At 42.2% G+C, this 16554-nt stretch overlaps 2 long non-coding RNA genes across 7 annotated transcripts in view; one reads left to right on the plus strand and one right to left on the minus strand.

The window, feature by feature from the left end:
- Nucleotides 1-3620, plus strand: part of LOC307209640 — a 69561-nt gene extending 65941 nt beyond the window's left edge. For both annotated transcript variants that reach the window (XR_013835681.1, XR_013835682.1), the window contains exons 2-4: nt 1141-1181; nt 1570-1605; nt 3173-3620. This is a non-coding gene — a long non-coding RNA (uncharacterized lncRNA). The remainder of the gene's footprint in view (nt 1-1140; nt 1182-1569; nt 1606-3172) is intronic.
- Nucleotides 2481-11419, minus strand: LOC307209629. Of its 5 annotated transcripts, XR_013835659.1 has the most exons (4): nt 9638-11419; nt 8318-9274; nt 4988-6867; nt 2481-3609 (listed from the first exon to the last, which is right to left on the minus strand). It is a non-coding gene; the product is annotated as an uncharacterized lncRNA (long non-coding RNA). The 5 variants fall into 5 exon arrangements; XR_013835660.1 differs by lacking the exon at nt 2481-3609 and having other exon boundaries at nt 4846-6867; nt 10445-11419; XR_013835661.1 differs by lacking the exon at nt 2481-3609 and having other exon boundaries at nt 4846-6867; nt 9883-11419.
- Nucleotides 11420-16554: the final 5135 nt, after the last annotated feature.

A 16554-nucleotide genomic window follows, 5' to 3' on the forward strand; every position in this document is an offset into this window, starting at 1 on the left:
CCCCAATCTCTGAGCAGTGTGAAATTTCAGGTATAGCAGGAGCACTTACCAGGGACTGTGTTCCCTTTTGGACAATGAGGCACTGCAGGGTCTGTGATGCCTTTATGATATATGGTATTATTTACACATATACAACCTGTCTACTAAAGCAAATAAAACCCATCAATTAAAAAACAGCCCAGGTACACTAAAAGCAGCAGCAAAATGTTAAAATCAACCACTAACACACATGAAATATCCTGTTAGATCTTTCTTTCATCCTTTTTAGCTCTGCATTTTACAGATGAAATATCCTGTTAGTTCTGGGACCAGTATATGTGGCTTATCTGACAGAATGGGATGAATCTATTTTTTAAAATCCATTCATGTAAGGAAGCCCACTCCACTCTTGTCTTTGTGTGTGTGTGTGTGTGTGTGAGAGAGAGAGAGAGAGAGAGAGAGAGAGAGAGAACTTTAAGTTAGGAATGTATGTCTGCCTCACTGTCTGGCCCACCAAGAGAAACTATCTGTCTGGGCCCATGAACCTTACTTGTGCTAAGCCAGACACACCATTTATCCATCTAGCTCAGGTGTGGTGGACCTGTATTTCTTCGGAAGTTCTTGGACTCCAGCTCCTTCCAGTTTCAGCTAACATTGTCAGAAATTAGGAGAGTTGTAGCACAACAACATCTGGAGGGGCACATGTTCTCCATTTCTGATCTAGACCACTATCGTCTACTCTGACTAGTACCAGCTCCTGCTACCTGAAATCTTTTTAATTTGCATTGACAGGGATTGAACCTGGGTCTCCCTGTAAACAAAGCATGTATTGCACTGAGCTGCTGTCCTTTCCAGTCACTGTGATCACACTGCTGTTTCTTTCTTCATCCTTTTCAATCCCTCCCTTATAAACCTTAACTTTGAGTCCCAAGACCAGCCTTCCCTGATCCAGTGCCATGTTGTTGTTGGACTACAACTCCCATCATCCTTGACCATTGGGGCAGATTAGAGTTGCAGTTCAAGAAATTTGGAGAGCATAAGCCTTGGCTAAAGAGCTTGAACCCAGAACTTCCTGTTCTCAGCTGAGAGGCACGAGAGTTTGACTTTTGTTCCTGCGGTTTTTACTAATTTTTACTACCTATCTTTTCACAAACTTTTTAGATAACACAAGTTGTAGAAGAACCCTTCCACAGCATTTCTCGGTAAGTTTTCATTAAATGGGGTCATTCATTTGGATGCTAACCCATGCATCAAAAGCTCCAGGTCTCCAACAAGGATTTCTCTTGTCCAAAAATAATTCTAGAGATAAGTCATTTTAAAAAAGAAATCCAAGCAGAGAGAGCCATAAATCAATGTAAAATAGAGCAGAGTGTATCTTTTTCATGAAGAGTAATTTGTGTGCTATGTATAAGGGCAAAGAAAGGGTAATTTCTATTCCCTGGGCAGAACACATGCATGCCCCTAATCTTGAAACAAAGTGATCTATGAGTTTTATCAAGTAGCTATCTCTAATCTGTTTGTAGTGGCAATTAATACTGTATGGATAAAATGTCCTAAATTAACTTGAGTTGTGTTGATTACTCCCTACAGTGATACTTGATTGGAGGACGTGGGAGTATTGAACAGGTGAGTGCTTATAATATAGGAAGTGCTTTAGATAAGATACTATTGATAGTCTTTACTTGCTGTTCAGGATTAGATACTATAACTTCATTAACATTTTGAAATGAAACAAGAGTTGGAATTAGTTCATGTTAAAACTTCCCATTTTCTAACCCCTCCAGTACTTTGCCGTTCCAACTCACAGTGAGAAGAAGCCTCCCCGCGACCCTCTCCCGCTGGAAAGGTGACGTGCGGCTATGGCAGGAGCCTCCATAGCCGCGCGTCACCTCTCCAACTGGGAGAGCGTGCGCGGGGCTAAAGAAGCCATAGCCCTGCGACCCTCTCCCAGCTGGAGAGGTGACGCGTGGCTATGGCAGGAGCCTTTATAGCCGCATATCACCTCTCCAGCCGGGAGAGCGCGCACGGGGCAAAAGAAGCCCCCCGCAACCCTCTCCCGGCTGGAGAGGTGACGCGCGGCTATGGCAGGATCCTCTTTAGACGCGTGCCACCTCTGCAGCTGGGAGAGTGCGTGAGGGGCTAAAGAAGCCATAGCCCCTCGACCCTCTCCCAGCTGGAGAGGTGACGTGCGGCTATGGCAGGAGCCTCTCCGCTGCGCCTTTCCGCTGCTCCCTGACCTGCTCTTTGGGGCTGGTGGTGGGCTTCCCCCGCCAGCCCCAAAGAGCAGGTTGAAAGGAACCTGAAGCCTGGAGAGTGAGAGGGGTCAGTGCACACCAACCCCTCTCACTCTCCAGGCTTCCAAGGTAGCTGCCTGAATGGCACCTTCGCTGAAGGGGCGCTGGGCAGAGAGGGGGAGAATTTTTTTTCTTGTTCTCCCCCCTCTAAAACAAGGTGCGTCCTATTGTCCGGTGCGTCCTATGGTGCGAAAAATACGGTAGTTCAAAACAGAAATATCCCCATGTTTCTGCTTTTCCAACAAAAATTGCCAGTTGCCTTTCAGAATATGAGTTTCCTTTAAGACGTTACACTTAATACGGAATTTAGAAATCACAGGTGGGATATATACTCTACGAAGGTCCCATTAATAGTTACTTCATCATTAATTATTGCTGAAGGCAAGAGTAAATTTTAAATGATTCCTTTCTTGTGCAAAATTAATACATGTCCTAGCAGAGTCCTTCAGTCTTGGAAAATATAGGAACATTTTTTTTCCTGGTGTGAAGCCTTTTAGTAACTCTTTAAAATGGCTTGGGAGCCGGTGGACTCTGGAGCAAGTCTTTTCATAAGTGCCTGTTGTATAACAGATTGATGCAAGCTTACAGCTTAAATTACACAATGACGTAGATGAATAAGGGCTTCAGTCATCAAAGCTCTTTCTTCTGGTGAAAGTCTCGCTTCCTTAATCACTGAGGCTGTAATGAACGGACTTCTTATGTCTGCCTCTCATCTTATTTGCTTCCACTTAAAATGGTAATTCCATCTGGTCCTTCAGAGATGTGTCCAACTAAAGTTTTAATTTCTGCTGAGGCCCATTGCCCTTTGAACGATAAATTACTAATAATAAAATAAGAAGAAATGAACTCTTGACCTCTTATGTAACCCAACTCCTGATTTTTATTTTTATTTTTAATAGTTTTGTAGAGGTCAAGGAGAAATCTACCGCCTACTCAACTAGTTCCTTTTATGACATACAAAGGAGCAGCTGTTTGCTTCTTGGAAGATGCACTTGATGCCACAAGAATTGCTCTGAGGTTATATGGACAAGCACACCTAGTGTGGATACCTGCTGTGAAAGTCTTACTTACAAGGTTCCTCACTTTGGTGGTAAACACCAAAGAAATACTTGATGCTTGTTCTTTGCCTAATTTGACTGAATGTTTATGCTGCAGTATATATCTTGTTCTCTTATACTTTCTGTAGTACAGAGGTAGCCAGCATGTTGTCCTCCAAAAGTTGTTGGTGCTGCCCAGTGGTCAGGGATGTTGTTGGATTCGAAATCCCATCATCTGGAGGGAAACACATTGTCTGTTCTTGCTGCTTTGCACATGTGTCACGGAAATTACTTTAATTCTGCAAATAGCTTTCAAAAAACCAAGAATGTGCCATTGCATAAAATGCAGACAAATTTAAGATCCCTGGATATTGTACAAATTTTGCTTTCTTCACCCAGTCTCTGGAGTATGATTAGCCTTCAGGTATTAATAAAGCAGGTGGCGCTGTGGTCTAAACCACAGAGCCTAGGGCTTGCCGATCAGAAGGTCGGCGGTTTGAATCCCTGCAGTGGGGTGAGCTCCCGTTGCTTGGTCCCAGCTCCTGCCAACCTAGCAGTTCAAAAGCACGTCAAAGTGCAAGTAGATAAATAGGTAACCGCTTCAGCGGGAAGGTAAACAGTGTTTACATGCACTGCTCTGGTTCGCCAGAAGTGGCTTAGTCATGCTGGCCACATGACCCAGAAGCTGTCAGCTCCCTCAGCCAGTAAAGCGAGATGAGCGCCGCAACCCCAGAGTCGTCCGTGACTGGACCTAACGGTCAGGGGTCCCTTTACCTTTACTATTAATAAAGAAGATGGAGTTTGCAAACTAATCTAGTTAAGCACCCAGCTATACATATCTTTGCTTAGAATCTTTGTTGATTAATAGTGACATTTTCATGTTGAATCAAATGATCACATCCCTTCAGATAGTGAGAGCACTTTGTTACAATTAAGAATTTTATATAAGAATGCATCTGTTTGCTTTGTTAAATAGTTTAAGGCTGGAAATCAGAAATTAATTTGGCTGACCATTCATTGGTTGTGTTTGGACAGAGTTTTATATTTTAGTCTGATGTGCATGAGCAAGGGCATCCTCCAGTGTGGACACAAGGAAGAGATGAGAAGCTTTTACATACTTTTTTTGTTTTTAATTAACTGCAGTTTATCATTACGTGAGAAGCTGAGGAAACTGTGGTTAGATTAACCAGGAATGTTGGAGAATATGGACGAAAACAGAGGAAATAGAGGAGACATATGAATAAGGGTCTCAAATTATGATCACTGTGTCCAGGTTGGTTCATATGGGGAAAGGCAGTCCTTGAGGTATTGTGGTTCTGAGCAAAGTAGATAATACTGAGCTAGATGGCCCATTTGTCTAGTTCTGTATAAGGCAGGTTCTTCCTAAAAGATTTAGAATGAATTTATTTTAGAATTCTGTGTTAATTTTATTGTTGTTAGCCGCTCTGAGCCCGGCTTTGGCTGGGGAGGGCAGGATATTAAGAAGAAGAAGAAGAAGAAGAAGAAGAAGAAGAAGAAGAAGAAGAAGAATTAGGTACCTATTATTTAAATATTAGTCCTTTTGTGTGATAACAGACGGTCTTCCTCCTTCCTGACAACCACCTTGGAAACTGTGCACCAGCGCAAACTTTACTGCCAGTGTAGACTTTGGTGAGCACATATAAACCTATAGCTCACCAAACAGTCTGTTTCGTCCATGAAACTCCAGGTGTATAAGAAATTTCAGTGAGTCCATATGCCATTCTAACTTATTAAAAGATAATACACGTTCTGTTCCATTCCACATTGTCTGCCTTTGCAATTGCTTTTCCAAATGCCGCTATAGAAGTCACAGTTTTGTATCTGCTCCTCTTTAAATGCTACATCTCCTGTTTGGGGCAAAAAAAATTCAGGAAGAATAGTCATTATTGAATTTACCACCTTCTATTGTCACAGGAATAGTTGTAATACCAGTCATGCAAGCCTACAAAATAAAACCTTGACAATATAATAAAGATAAGCAAAGAAATATCTTACTTTATTAACCTTTTTTGTACATATGCTTCTCTGTGTCTCTATTCCTTCAACAGTTCCATACATTTCCTCAATATAACACCTGGGGTGACTTACTGGCTTTAAAAAAATATCTATTAAGGCTGGAATTAGATGCTTGGTGACAAAACACAGAATTTCCAATGCAAAGTGGAGAGGGTGTTCGTAGTGGGAAAGTAGTAGGCAGGAGGGGTTTAGTTAACTCTTCTCTCATATATTGCTTTTCTTCCGCAAAACACCTTATCCCGGGTTGTTTTTCTCTCAGAAATAGAGAGAAGGCTTTGCCAAGAAAAATAGCACCCAGGGAAATGTTAAGTACCGCATAATGTTTCTATCCTGAAAATGTCCTCTATATTATAGGCGAACATTACTTTGGGAATCCTATATAATACAGGTCATCTGCAACTCAATCCACTGAGCCAGGAAGTGTCTCAACAATCTACTTCAGCACAGGGGCTGGATGATCGGGAAGTGACTGTAGCTATTGGTGGACCATGTGTTCTTCATGCAGGCAGTTCCTGGTTCAATTCCTGGCATCTTCAAGTAGGAATAGCCGCTCACCTGGGGCTCGGGAGGAAGGTGTGTTTGCCACACAGTGCAGCCATGGCTGGTCTTGCATGGCTGGGGAAGGGAATGGCCACCTGGTGCCACCCACCTCCAACCACGTTGGACCCTCCAATCAGGGCGGGCCTCACCCACCAGTCCAATCAGGGGAGACCATTTTTTTGATTCACCCTGCATCAGCTACAGACGTCATGCACCTGTCATGGCAAATTCCTCTCTCTGAAACCCCGAAGAGCCACTGCCAGTCAGCATTTAGAAAATACTGAGCTGGAAGAACCAGTGTCCTATCCCAGTTTAAGGCAGTTTAGATATGTAAGGTCCTGCCAAGGCTCCAGTAATTAGGTAGCAGCAGTCTTTCAATTAGTGGTATCAGTGAGATCAGTGAAGCCGTCTTGCCTGGACTCTCTTTCTCTCTCTATCTCATGCGGTTGCCTCATAAATCTTGCCAATCTTCATCTCCCACTCTGCTGCAGCTTGGATTTTCAATCGTGGCATTTTCTCTGTCTGTTGTTCCACGCAGCACTCTTGGAGGAAATGATTGCTCCTCCAATACACCTCCGAGAAGACACACAATCATCACCTTTGCACAAGCTGGAGTGATAGCCACACTTTCAGAAATGTTCAAATGAATTGCCCAATAACTGCCAGGAGGAACTAAAACCTAGCCATTGCTCAATCAAACTAATGGTTGAATCATTACTAAATGCAAACAAATCCTCTTTACCTATACAGATAAATGTAAACTAGAAGGCCTGGTGGATTACAGCGAAATTGCTTAAGAGCACATTTCTAAATGAATGTAACATTAAGAGATATTTAAAAGTCGATAGCTTACCTACAACTATATGGCTCTCTTGGCTGAATCCAATATGTGAATGCTCCACACAGCTTGATTCTTACCTGCTTAGCATTAAGATGCCAATCTCAGATGCACTAAAGCCACAAGCCAAGCCTTGATAATCCTGTGATAAAAGGAAAGTATAGTTTTTGTTCTTTCTCTATCCCTTTCTGTTTTTTGAGATTTTAAAGTACAAAGCTCTCTGGGAAGGGCAAAGGGCCATGGATTTTGATTGTTTACATTTGAGCTCATGGGTTTAGTATTGTATGGGAGCAGGATGAATGTCATAAGGACTTCCAAAAGAGTAGCCATATTAGACAGGAGCGAAACGAAAAAATGTTTGCACATCAAACTAAGGAATTGCTGTATGAACGTCAAAGGATTGTGTCTTCTCATCAACTTGGGACAGAATAATGTGGTTGTTTAATAAGGAAAGGGGGGAGCAGATGAAACAAACAGTTGTTATGGCTGAAATTTGAATTGAGTGACTGGTGTAGGAGAGTTGGGTCTCTAATGGCTTTTCCTCTCATTTTATTGTTGAAAATTCCTCCTGCAAGTGCTTTTATAGAGTGGCTGGGGAAACCCAGCCAGATGGATGAGGTATAAATAATAAATTATTATTATTATATTATTATTATTATTATATCTCAACTAGTGTAAATAGAGCTGGTGGTCGGATTCTTGGTGGGAAATTTGCACTAGGGAAAGGTTTAAGTCTTCTCTTCTGTGCCAGCCCAAAAGGGAATCACAACACTACCATAATGGGCTTATCTACACTTACCTTTCCTCTGCAATTTAAAGCTCTGTGTCTGAGTGTGTGTTTCTCTCTCTGGTGCTTTTCCTGTGAAAACCCACTCTTTACCGCTGAATTGGAGCAAACAGAAATGCACAGAAAACCCAATTTCTCATTTGTTGTGCTTCAGCTCTAAAGAGCACTCAGACACAGAGCTTTAAAGTTCAGGCCTGTGCCTAGAAACCGCGGGGCAAACAGTAAGTGTGGATAAGCCCAATGTGTGCTTCTGCCTTCATCTTGCTTCCAGATCAATCCAGGTTTCATTTAGAACTCACACAGACCTCATTTTAAAATAGCTGCACTTGACTGTCTGTTCATTTCTGGGCTCAGTTCGAAGTGTTAACATTAGTGCTTAAAGCTGTAAATGACTTAAGTCCCAAACATCTGAAGGACCACCTCTAGACTGTCTTAGGTGCTGAGATCTTGGAGGTTCTGCCACAGTCAGAACACGAGAATAGGGTGGCCCGAGAGAGCGCATTCCTTAAGGCAGTGATGGCAGTGATGTCCAAACTTGGCCCTCCAGCTGTTTTGGGACTACAACTCTCATCACCATTAGCTAACAGGACCAGTGGTCAGGGATGATGGGAACTGTAGTCCCAAAACAGCTGGAGGGCCAAGTTTGGCCATCACTGCCTAAAGGTGTGGAATCCCTCCCTGCAGAGGTATGTCTGGCACCGCACCTTCACACACACACACACACACACACACACACACACACACTTTTCTTATTTGAAATTGTTTTAACTGATTTTAATGTTGTATTTTTATATTGTACTTTTACCTGTCCTGGGACCTTATGGTGGAAGGCAGATTTTTAAAAAATCCAGTAAATTATGACCACCATCATCTCAGCCCCCATATAAATATAAGTTTCACAATTCATGCCTGATGTTCACCACTGAGTCTTAAGTATATATTTGTGTGAATGGCTGACACAAAGGTGAATAGGGAATAGGGAAGAAGAAAAGGAGAGTGTATTGTACAGGTGAGGGAGCTGAGCATTTTGGCCAGTATAGGTTTAAAATTTTGATTACAGACAAGCAGCCCTAGGCCTTGTGGGAATTAAACTCTCATTCCCATTTACAGAGTTCTGCAGAACAGAGCCCAGGTCATTTGACTCTTTAATTAGTTCCCTTTTCCCTCCTATAAAAACTATGCAAGACAGTAAGTTTAAATAAATCATTTTTGCTCAGTGTGCTTGCACTTGTTAGATTAAATATACAAGCCAGGTGTTACTTATGGTACTAATACATATTACATAGATTTGTATCTAAGACAAAAACTGTTACAGATGGACTAACTCTGAGGCAGGCTGTTAATAACTGCCATAACTGTACCAACTGAAATAACTGCCTCAGGCTTATGACATCACAGAGTACTATGGCCTTGGTGAGCATTAAGCCTTGACTTAGCATTTTGGATGCTTTCATCCCAGAAGCTTCATGTGTTGAAGTGCCTTTACAATACAACTCATGGTGACATTTTGCATTCCCTCGCTTGCTTGGCAAAGAACCTGACAACAGATGTGAATGAATGAAAAAGATGTCGAAGGTGATGAGGCCTTTTCGAGAGGCATTATTTCGAGAAACCAACAGCTGAGCCACAATACGTGTCCACAATACAATACAATACAAGCCGCCCTTAAACATCTTCATTTCAGTGAGGGGATTCAGCAGCCAATCTTATGTGGTGGTTTAAGGCAAGTCATTGTCTCTCAGCCCAAACCATATCATAGGAGCTGTGAGAATAAAAAAATAAGCATTGTAAAGCATCTTGTACAATAAAAATCAACACATAAAACATTATATCTATCTATCTATCTATCTATCTATCTATCTATCTATCATCTATCATCTATCTATCATCTATCTATCATCAATCAATCAATCATCTATCTATCATCTATCTATCATCAATCAATCAATCATCTATCTATCTATCTATCTATCTATCTATCTATCTATCTATCATCTATCATCTATCATCTATCATCTATCATCTATCATCTATCATCTATCTATCTATCTATCTATCTATCTATCTATCTATCTATTTCAGATTTGTATCCCATCCTTTCTCCGAAGAGCACAAGGTGACTTACATAGGGGTTATCTGCATTTTATCCTCCTCTTAGGTAATTTAGAACTTGTTCACACTTGTTATCTACTGAATAAAGATAACAAGCTGTCTCTACACATGTACAAATGTTTGTGTGGAAGAGTGTACACTCTTTGACCTGTTCAGTTGAACTGTTGTGTACACAGGTACAGAGTACCACCCATTAAACATTACATGTGAATTACTATATGTGTGTACAACTTAATTGTTTGTGCACATAGTCCATACCATCATCTAATGTAACTTGTGAACATCCCCTTAGACTAAAAGGTATGTCATCAAAGTTGCTCTCTCCGTCCAACATGGCTACACCATCACAATGGCTTCATGTTAGCCTGATCATGTGCCCTACTTAACAGAGACACTTTGTTTCAAGGGCTGTTTAAACGAAGTCTGGTGTAAAGAGAAAGAAAGGAGAGAAGGGACTTGGAATTTCACATCAACAGCATCTAGGAAACAAACTAAGCAAGCCCACTGGTCCCATGGCCACAGCCTATTTCATTATGATGAGTTGTGCTGTATACCAGGCATAGGAAAACTTGGCCCTCCAGATGTTTTGGGACTACAATTCCCATCATCCCTGACCACTGGTCTTGTTAGCTAGGGATGGTGGGAGTTATAGTCCCAAAACATCTGGAGGGCCGAGTTTGCCTATGCCTGCTGTATACTCTTTCACCCTCTTTCTTTGGTGATTGATTTCTTCTTTGGAGCAATGTGTAAGCGGCAACCCTGATAACATGAGTAATTATGTTTTCATAATGAGCCCAAAGTGCACAAGCATGATCTGTACCAGGCTAGGGAACCAGCAGCCCTCAAGATGTTGCTTTTCTCAAACTCTCATCAGCCCCAGGCAGCATGGCTGATGGTCAGTGATGATAGGAGCTGTAGTTCAACAACATCTTGGCCACAGATTCCCTAGCCTTGATCTATGCATGACAACAGAGGTGGAGAACCTCCAATCCACAGGCCTAATTTAGCCCAGCATAGATCCCAATTTGGCCCACAAGGCCATTTCCCCCAAACCATTCCCAACTGCCACACATTGTGACTTCACATGTGACATTAGCTGTGGGGTAGGTAGAGATGCAGATAGCTCTGTGACCAAGTTCCCCTGTAGAAAGCAGGATTGAAGTCATCTGGGTTAGAGGACCATGCACCCAATCCCCTCTCCACAATACTGTTCCTCATCCCTTATCAGAACATTTAATCAAAGGACACCCAGTAAGGACACCCAGTAACCATCATAGCTGAACAGGGACTTGAACCCAGATTTCCTCAGTGGATGCTTTCCATTCCACCCACTACATCATCCAGGCTCTCATAAGCAATGTGTGTGTTTGTCTACACAATGTGGATCCTGTTTGGGAGAAGCCAAATTACTAGAGCATAGTAACATTCGAAGCCATTGATGAGATTGCTCAGAATTTGCACCTAAACCTGCAGTGCTGTGTTTTAAATTTTTTAGATGTCATGCATGCTGTTTTCTAAAACCTTGTTCTTCATTTAAAAGCAAAGACATGTTTCATGAAGGATTATCCAAAGTCTTCCCCTGCCCTTTCATAACTCCTTATTGTGTAAGGACATTCTCAATCATAGTTGAATGGAACCAAAACAATAGCCAAGCAGCTTGCTGGGCATGAATCTAGACAAAACTACTTTGCCAAAATCTACTGGGAATCTACTCTAGAGAGGGAAACCACCATCCTTCCAGTTCTTGCCAGCACAATTCTGCTGGCACTCATGTTGGCTCTGATTTGAACTCTTTGCACAGGCCTATTGCCATTTGCCTTGAAGTACTTGAAAACAATTGGAACAGATGGGAAGGGAGCAAGATCTTCTCCTGACTGCTGCTCAGCCCTGCAATTCCATGCAACCAGGATTGGGACAGTTTCAAAAACAGAGAAGACATAAACGGCACAGGGGCAGATGCTGTACATAGTGTTGAATAATACAACAATTGCCTCCATTCACAGCTCCTTCACGTGCAAGAGACATTTTGTTGGATGAATGGCCACAGATGAGATGGAATGACAAGTTATCTCTTTATTGGGCATGCCTGGTTCCTTCTCCCCCTCCTGCCGAGAGGAAAATGTCCACTGGAAAGCAGAATGCAAAGGGCAAATGAGGATAAACAGTGAATAACACACACACACACACACACACACACACACACACATACAGACACAAACACCCTTGGACATCATGTAGGCACCGGCATTGCCAAACTAGGCTACTTATCCTAGATTATGAGATAGTTTAATTGAAACAAGATTGCAAGACTTGCTTGGTCAAATCAATATATTTCTAGTTCACCATTGTGTCTTAATAACAGCCAGTCTGATGGTTCTGGATGCTCAGAAGCAGAACATGAATGTGATAGTCTTCCTGCTATTTGTCCCTGGGAACCTGGCATTTAGAGGTAGACTGCCCCTGTACATGAGAGTTTCATTCAGCCATCGCTGCTCTTGGCTAAAGGAAAACTCCCCCACTAATATGGCTGTGTAAGTGAGAGAGAGAGGGAGAGGGAGAGAGAGAGAGAAACCAAACCAAAAAAGAAACATTGCTTCTCTGTTTTAAAGGTTCTGAGAAAGAACTCCCAATGAATTATTCTAGATTTATGTCTATCTTTCCCTCTATAAAAATAAGCTTATTGGGTTAGCGCCAATAAGGTAGGCTTTTAGTACACTTCAGCGGAGGCAGAGAGAGAAAATACTTCTGTAATGCATTCTGTCACCTATTTAAGAAGGAAAATGGCTTGCCAAATATTCATTGATTCCTGTCTGTATTTATGCTTTTTAGTTCTGTACTATTGCTTTTTATTGGGATCACTTTACTTCCCCTCCCTCCTGCCCTCCTAGTACAGTAATCAGCATCAGCCTTCGCTTCAGCACACTTCTCTTGGAATATTATATATCTATGTGGGTGTGAGCAAAACATGGGGATTTATGTGTGTGTGCCCAACAGCCTCGTGGAATTTTTTTTTTTATTATCGGAAACAGCTCATGAACTGTGACAATAACAGAGCCAAAGGTACATATTTCAACAAAAGTTTCAAACATCAGAAGAGAAGGAGCAAAATGTCAGTGGGGAGAGTGGGGGGCAAGAGTTGATTTCAACGCAGGAAGAGATTTCAAAAAGTGATGGTGCTGAAATTAGGAAACATGGAGCCTTCTAATGGTCAATTCTCCCCACCTGGCGTGAAAAGGAACCAATTACAAGCCATGCCAAATTCCAAATTTGAAGTCTGGCTTGCATCTAATTTATTGACCTTATATCCAGGGGCACTGCTACCACAGATGCCATCCCCCCACCCTCACTTGCATTTGGACAGGTGCTGGGAAAGGTCTCTCCTGAATGCTGTAAATGTCCAAGGCACTAAGGGGGACTCTGGTAAATGTAATTATCCTGGGTGTCTGAGTCCCCAAGAGTGACCGGTGGGTACTCAGGAAATTACACTTCCCATGGATCTTTGCACCACATGTTTGGTGACCCACAGAAAGTCCTCCAGCCACACCTCTTCTCGTTGTCACCCCTACCAAGTAAGTGGGAAGGGGGCAGTAGGAAATGTTTCACTGGGCTTCATGGGCTCATTTATGTCACTGGAGATGTGATAGGGCATGAAGTTTGGAACTGAGCTTCGAGGGGAAAGAGCCATCTTCTATTAACAACCTCTTTGATTTTTGCTGAGGGGAATGTGCCCATCCCTCATCGGTTTGGTTGGATTGTGATTACGTATGGTGAATTTATGTAACACAACTGTGTGGGGCTTTTGTTTGTGTGTTAGTTTAGATTGCCCCATCAGGGTAAGCCCAGGACACTTTAAATCAGAACTGGCACTGATGGCTTGCATCGGCAGGGAGCTCAAGTGTGGAATCATGAGATGTCTGTGGTCACCGTGGTCAGCAAGGGCAAGTCCCAAGCAAAACTCCACAGAACAAACATTCCATATTTTCTCAGGTACTTTTCTCTGCAGCTTTGGTATAAATAAACCAGCCTTCCTTCCTATCAGAAAAGTTGCATCCTATCAGATATCATAGGAATGGGTGGGTGGAGATTCAGTACTCCAAAAATTCCCTTTGGCTCCCTACAGCCCTGCAACGATTCCACACTGCAACAATTCCATTTATGCTGGGGGGAGGGGAATTAAGCAGCAGGTATTTTCTACTAAGGTCATTACTTTAAGTGAACCCCTAAGCATGTCTGCTCAGAGGTTAAGTCCCACTGAGCTCAATGAGCTTACTTTCAGGTAAGTATGGGATTGCAGTCACAATCTCTCTGCTAAAGTTATGCACATCTTTTGCCAAGTTTGCCTGACATTACTTCTAGAAATCATATACCGCAGAGCTGGATACACCAACCTCCCAAAGCTTAAAATGCCATTTTCATAAGTGCCTCATCCATCTGACGATGTCACATATGGGAACAGCAGCACAGTCAACATAGCAATTCGCTGCATAAAATGACTGCCTTTGACACAATATGAAGAGAAAAAATGTTAATGAAACCAGCTCTATAAACAACATTTCTGAACACTGAATGAAAGCTCTGGGCAAATTACTCTTCCCGCCCTGCCCCCGATGATCTCTATTTTAGGGGAAATGTTGCAATAATTAATAATTAATGTATGCTACAAAAGAACTGAATATTAGGACACACTTGATTGCATTAAATTTTGACTTTCATTTTGCATATCTATTCAATAACCATTAACCAGAGCGAGAGGGAAGAAATATAATATGTTTATATTAAATCATTAAAAGTGAAGGAAAAAAACTACAGCAAGCCAGAACTTGCCACATCCCTGGAGTTAAAAGCAGATTTAAAAACCCGAGACCCATAAAAGGTGACAAGCACAGACCACGTTGCTTGAGAGCAGGGGTAGGCAACCTAAGGCCCGTGGGCCAGATGCGGCCCAGTTGCCTTCTCAATCCAGCCCGCAGACGGTCCGGGAATCAGCGTGTTTTTACATGAGTAGAATGTGTGCTTTTATTTAAAATGCATCTCTGGGTTATTTGTGGGGCATAGGAATTTGTTCATATATTTTTTTCCAAAATATAGTCTGGCCCACCACATGGTCTGAGGGACAGTTGACCGGCCCACGGCTGAAAAAGGTTGCTGACCCCTGCTTTAGAGGAAGAATGAGCACAGCTGTGTGAGAGACAAAGCTTTAGTTTTGGGCAGAGAGAGCATAAAAAGGTTGACTCCAACCCCTCTCCTATTGGGCTTTGCAGCCCATGTGGCTCTTCACTCCAACCCCCTCCCATCAGAGGTGAGGTTCTCCCAGTCCACCTTAGCAAGGAGGCGTGGGATGGAGGCAAATACCCACCCCAACCTACAAGCACGAATGGCTTTGTCAGAGATGGCGCCCCAACTACAAACATAATGCATGACTTGGCCCTTGAATACTGAAGGCTTATGCTTTAACAGCTATGAGGAAGCTTAGAGAAGCACAGCCTTCTGTCATATAATATTCACATCTCTTGGACAGTGTGCAGTAGTAATAACCAAGGAATGCTCCTTAGACTATGAAAAGTGGAAATATTGAGCTACAAAGAAAACAGCAACACTATGCATGCTTATGGCATTGTTTATTCTATTTTAATAATTATTCACCATATAATACGGTCTTTAGGGGCAATGAGTAAGAAAGTTTCCCCACCCACAGCCAGCAGTGAGGGAAATCAGGAACATCAGTAAAAGACCATCTTCATGATCATATTTAATGCAGACTACCTTGCATTTTTTTACAGAGTGTAATGATGATTTCTATTACAGAAAAGTAGTGCTGTAACAAAAGCAATTACATAGCTTAACTGGTTAGGATTTTGTAATTTGTTTTTCTTTAGCCTCCCAGTTCCCTCAATTTTTTATTGTTCTACATTCAGACATAATTCTGTAACTGATTTATTGCAATTTCTTCTTTATATTTTTTGCCATGGGAGAAGATTCATTATTCATCCACTTTACCCCTTCAGGAAACTCTCCCACATACTCATTAATTTGATAAGTAGATGACTTTCCTGTGCCAAGAAACTAGCCTCGCAAACACTCCGCAGCCACTGCCTGCTTTAATCCTGTGGGAAAAGCAAATGACGCGCAAGAAACCATTTTTGTATAATCAAATATTGATTAAGTTAATGAAAAATTTGACAAGTCTGTTTTTGATGGCATTAGAATTATTAGCACCTGTTTCACTGGGCTGAGGTTTGGGTCCCCCCCCCCCCCGTTGTTAAAATTAATTTTATTTTTCCAAAACATTTGAAAATGGAGGGAGAACTGAATTCATCTAAGCCAGGGTTGGGGGGAATGGACACTTTTCAGACCAAGGGCCACATTGTCTGTGGGTAACCCCATCTGGGGGCCACATGCCAGAGTCAAGAGTGAGCAGAGCAGCACATGCAAATTTTACCTTTATAGTAGGCCAGTTTCTATACAAACTCACATGTCCCTCTCTATTCCCCCATCTAGGCAAGCAAGAAGCATTTTCAGAATTCAAGGACACATTCTAGCCAAGTAAAAACACCCCAGTAGAGTGTGAAGTAGCAGCTGAAGAGGGAATGTAACCTGAGGGAGAGTCTCGGGAGCCAGATGAAGAGGCCTGGAGGGCTAAATTGGGCCTCTGATCCTGAAGTTCCCTGCCCCAATCTAAACTTTAAAATGCTCATTTTATTCAAGTGCGTATCACTTCTAAAAGTCTATTCAGAAAAAAAATCAATGGGGCTTACTCTCAGGTACATGGGTAGAAGACTGTAGCCTGTACAATGCTTTCTAAGATGCTTTCTAAGGTTTGGATGCTCAAAGAACCACCAGAGGAGGAGGCAGGAGCAGCTCATTTATTTACTGTGTAATCAGCATCTCCCTTATGAAGAGATTATATACCAGGGTCTATTTTAGGACATG

This window comes from Podarcis cretensis, assembly GCF_951804945.1.
Source record: "Podarcis cretensis genome assembly, chromosome: 2".
Lineage (NCBI taxonomy): Eukaryota > Metazoa > Chordata > Lepidosauria > Squamata > Lacertidae > Podarcis > Podarcis cretensis.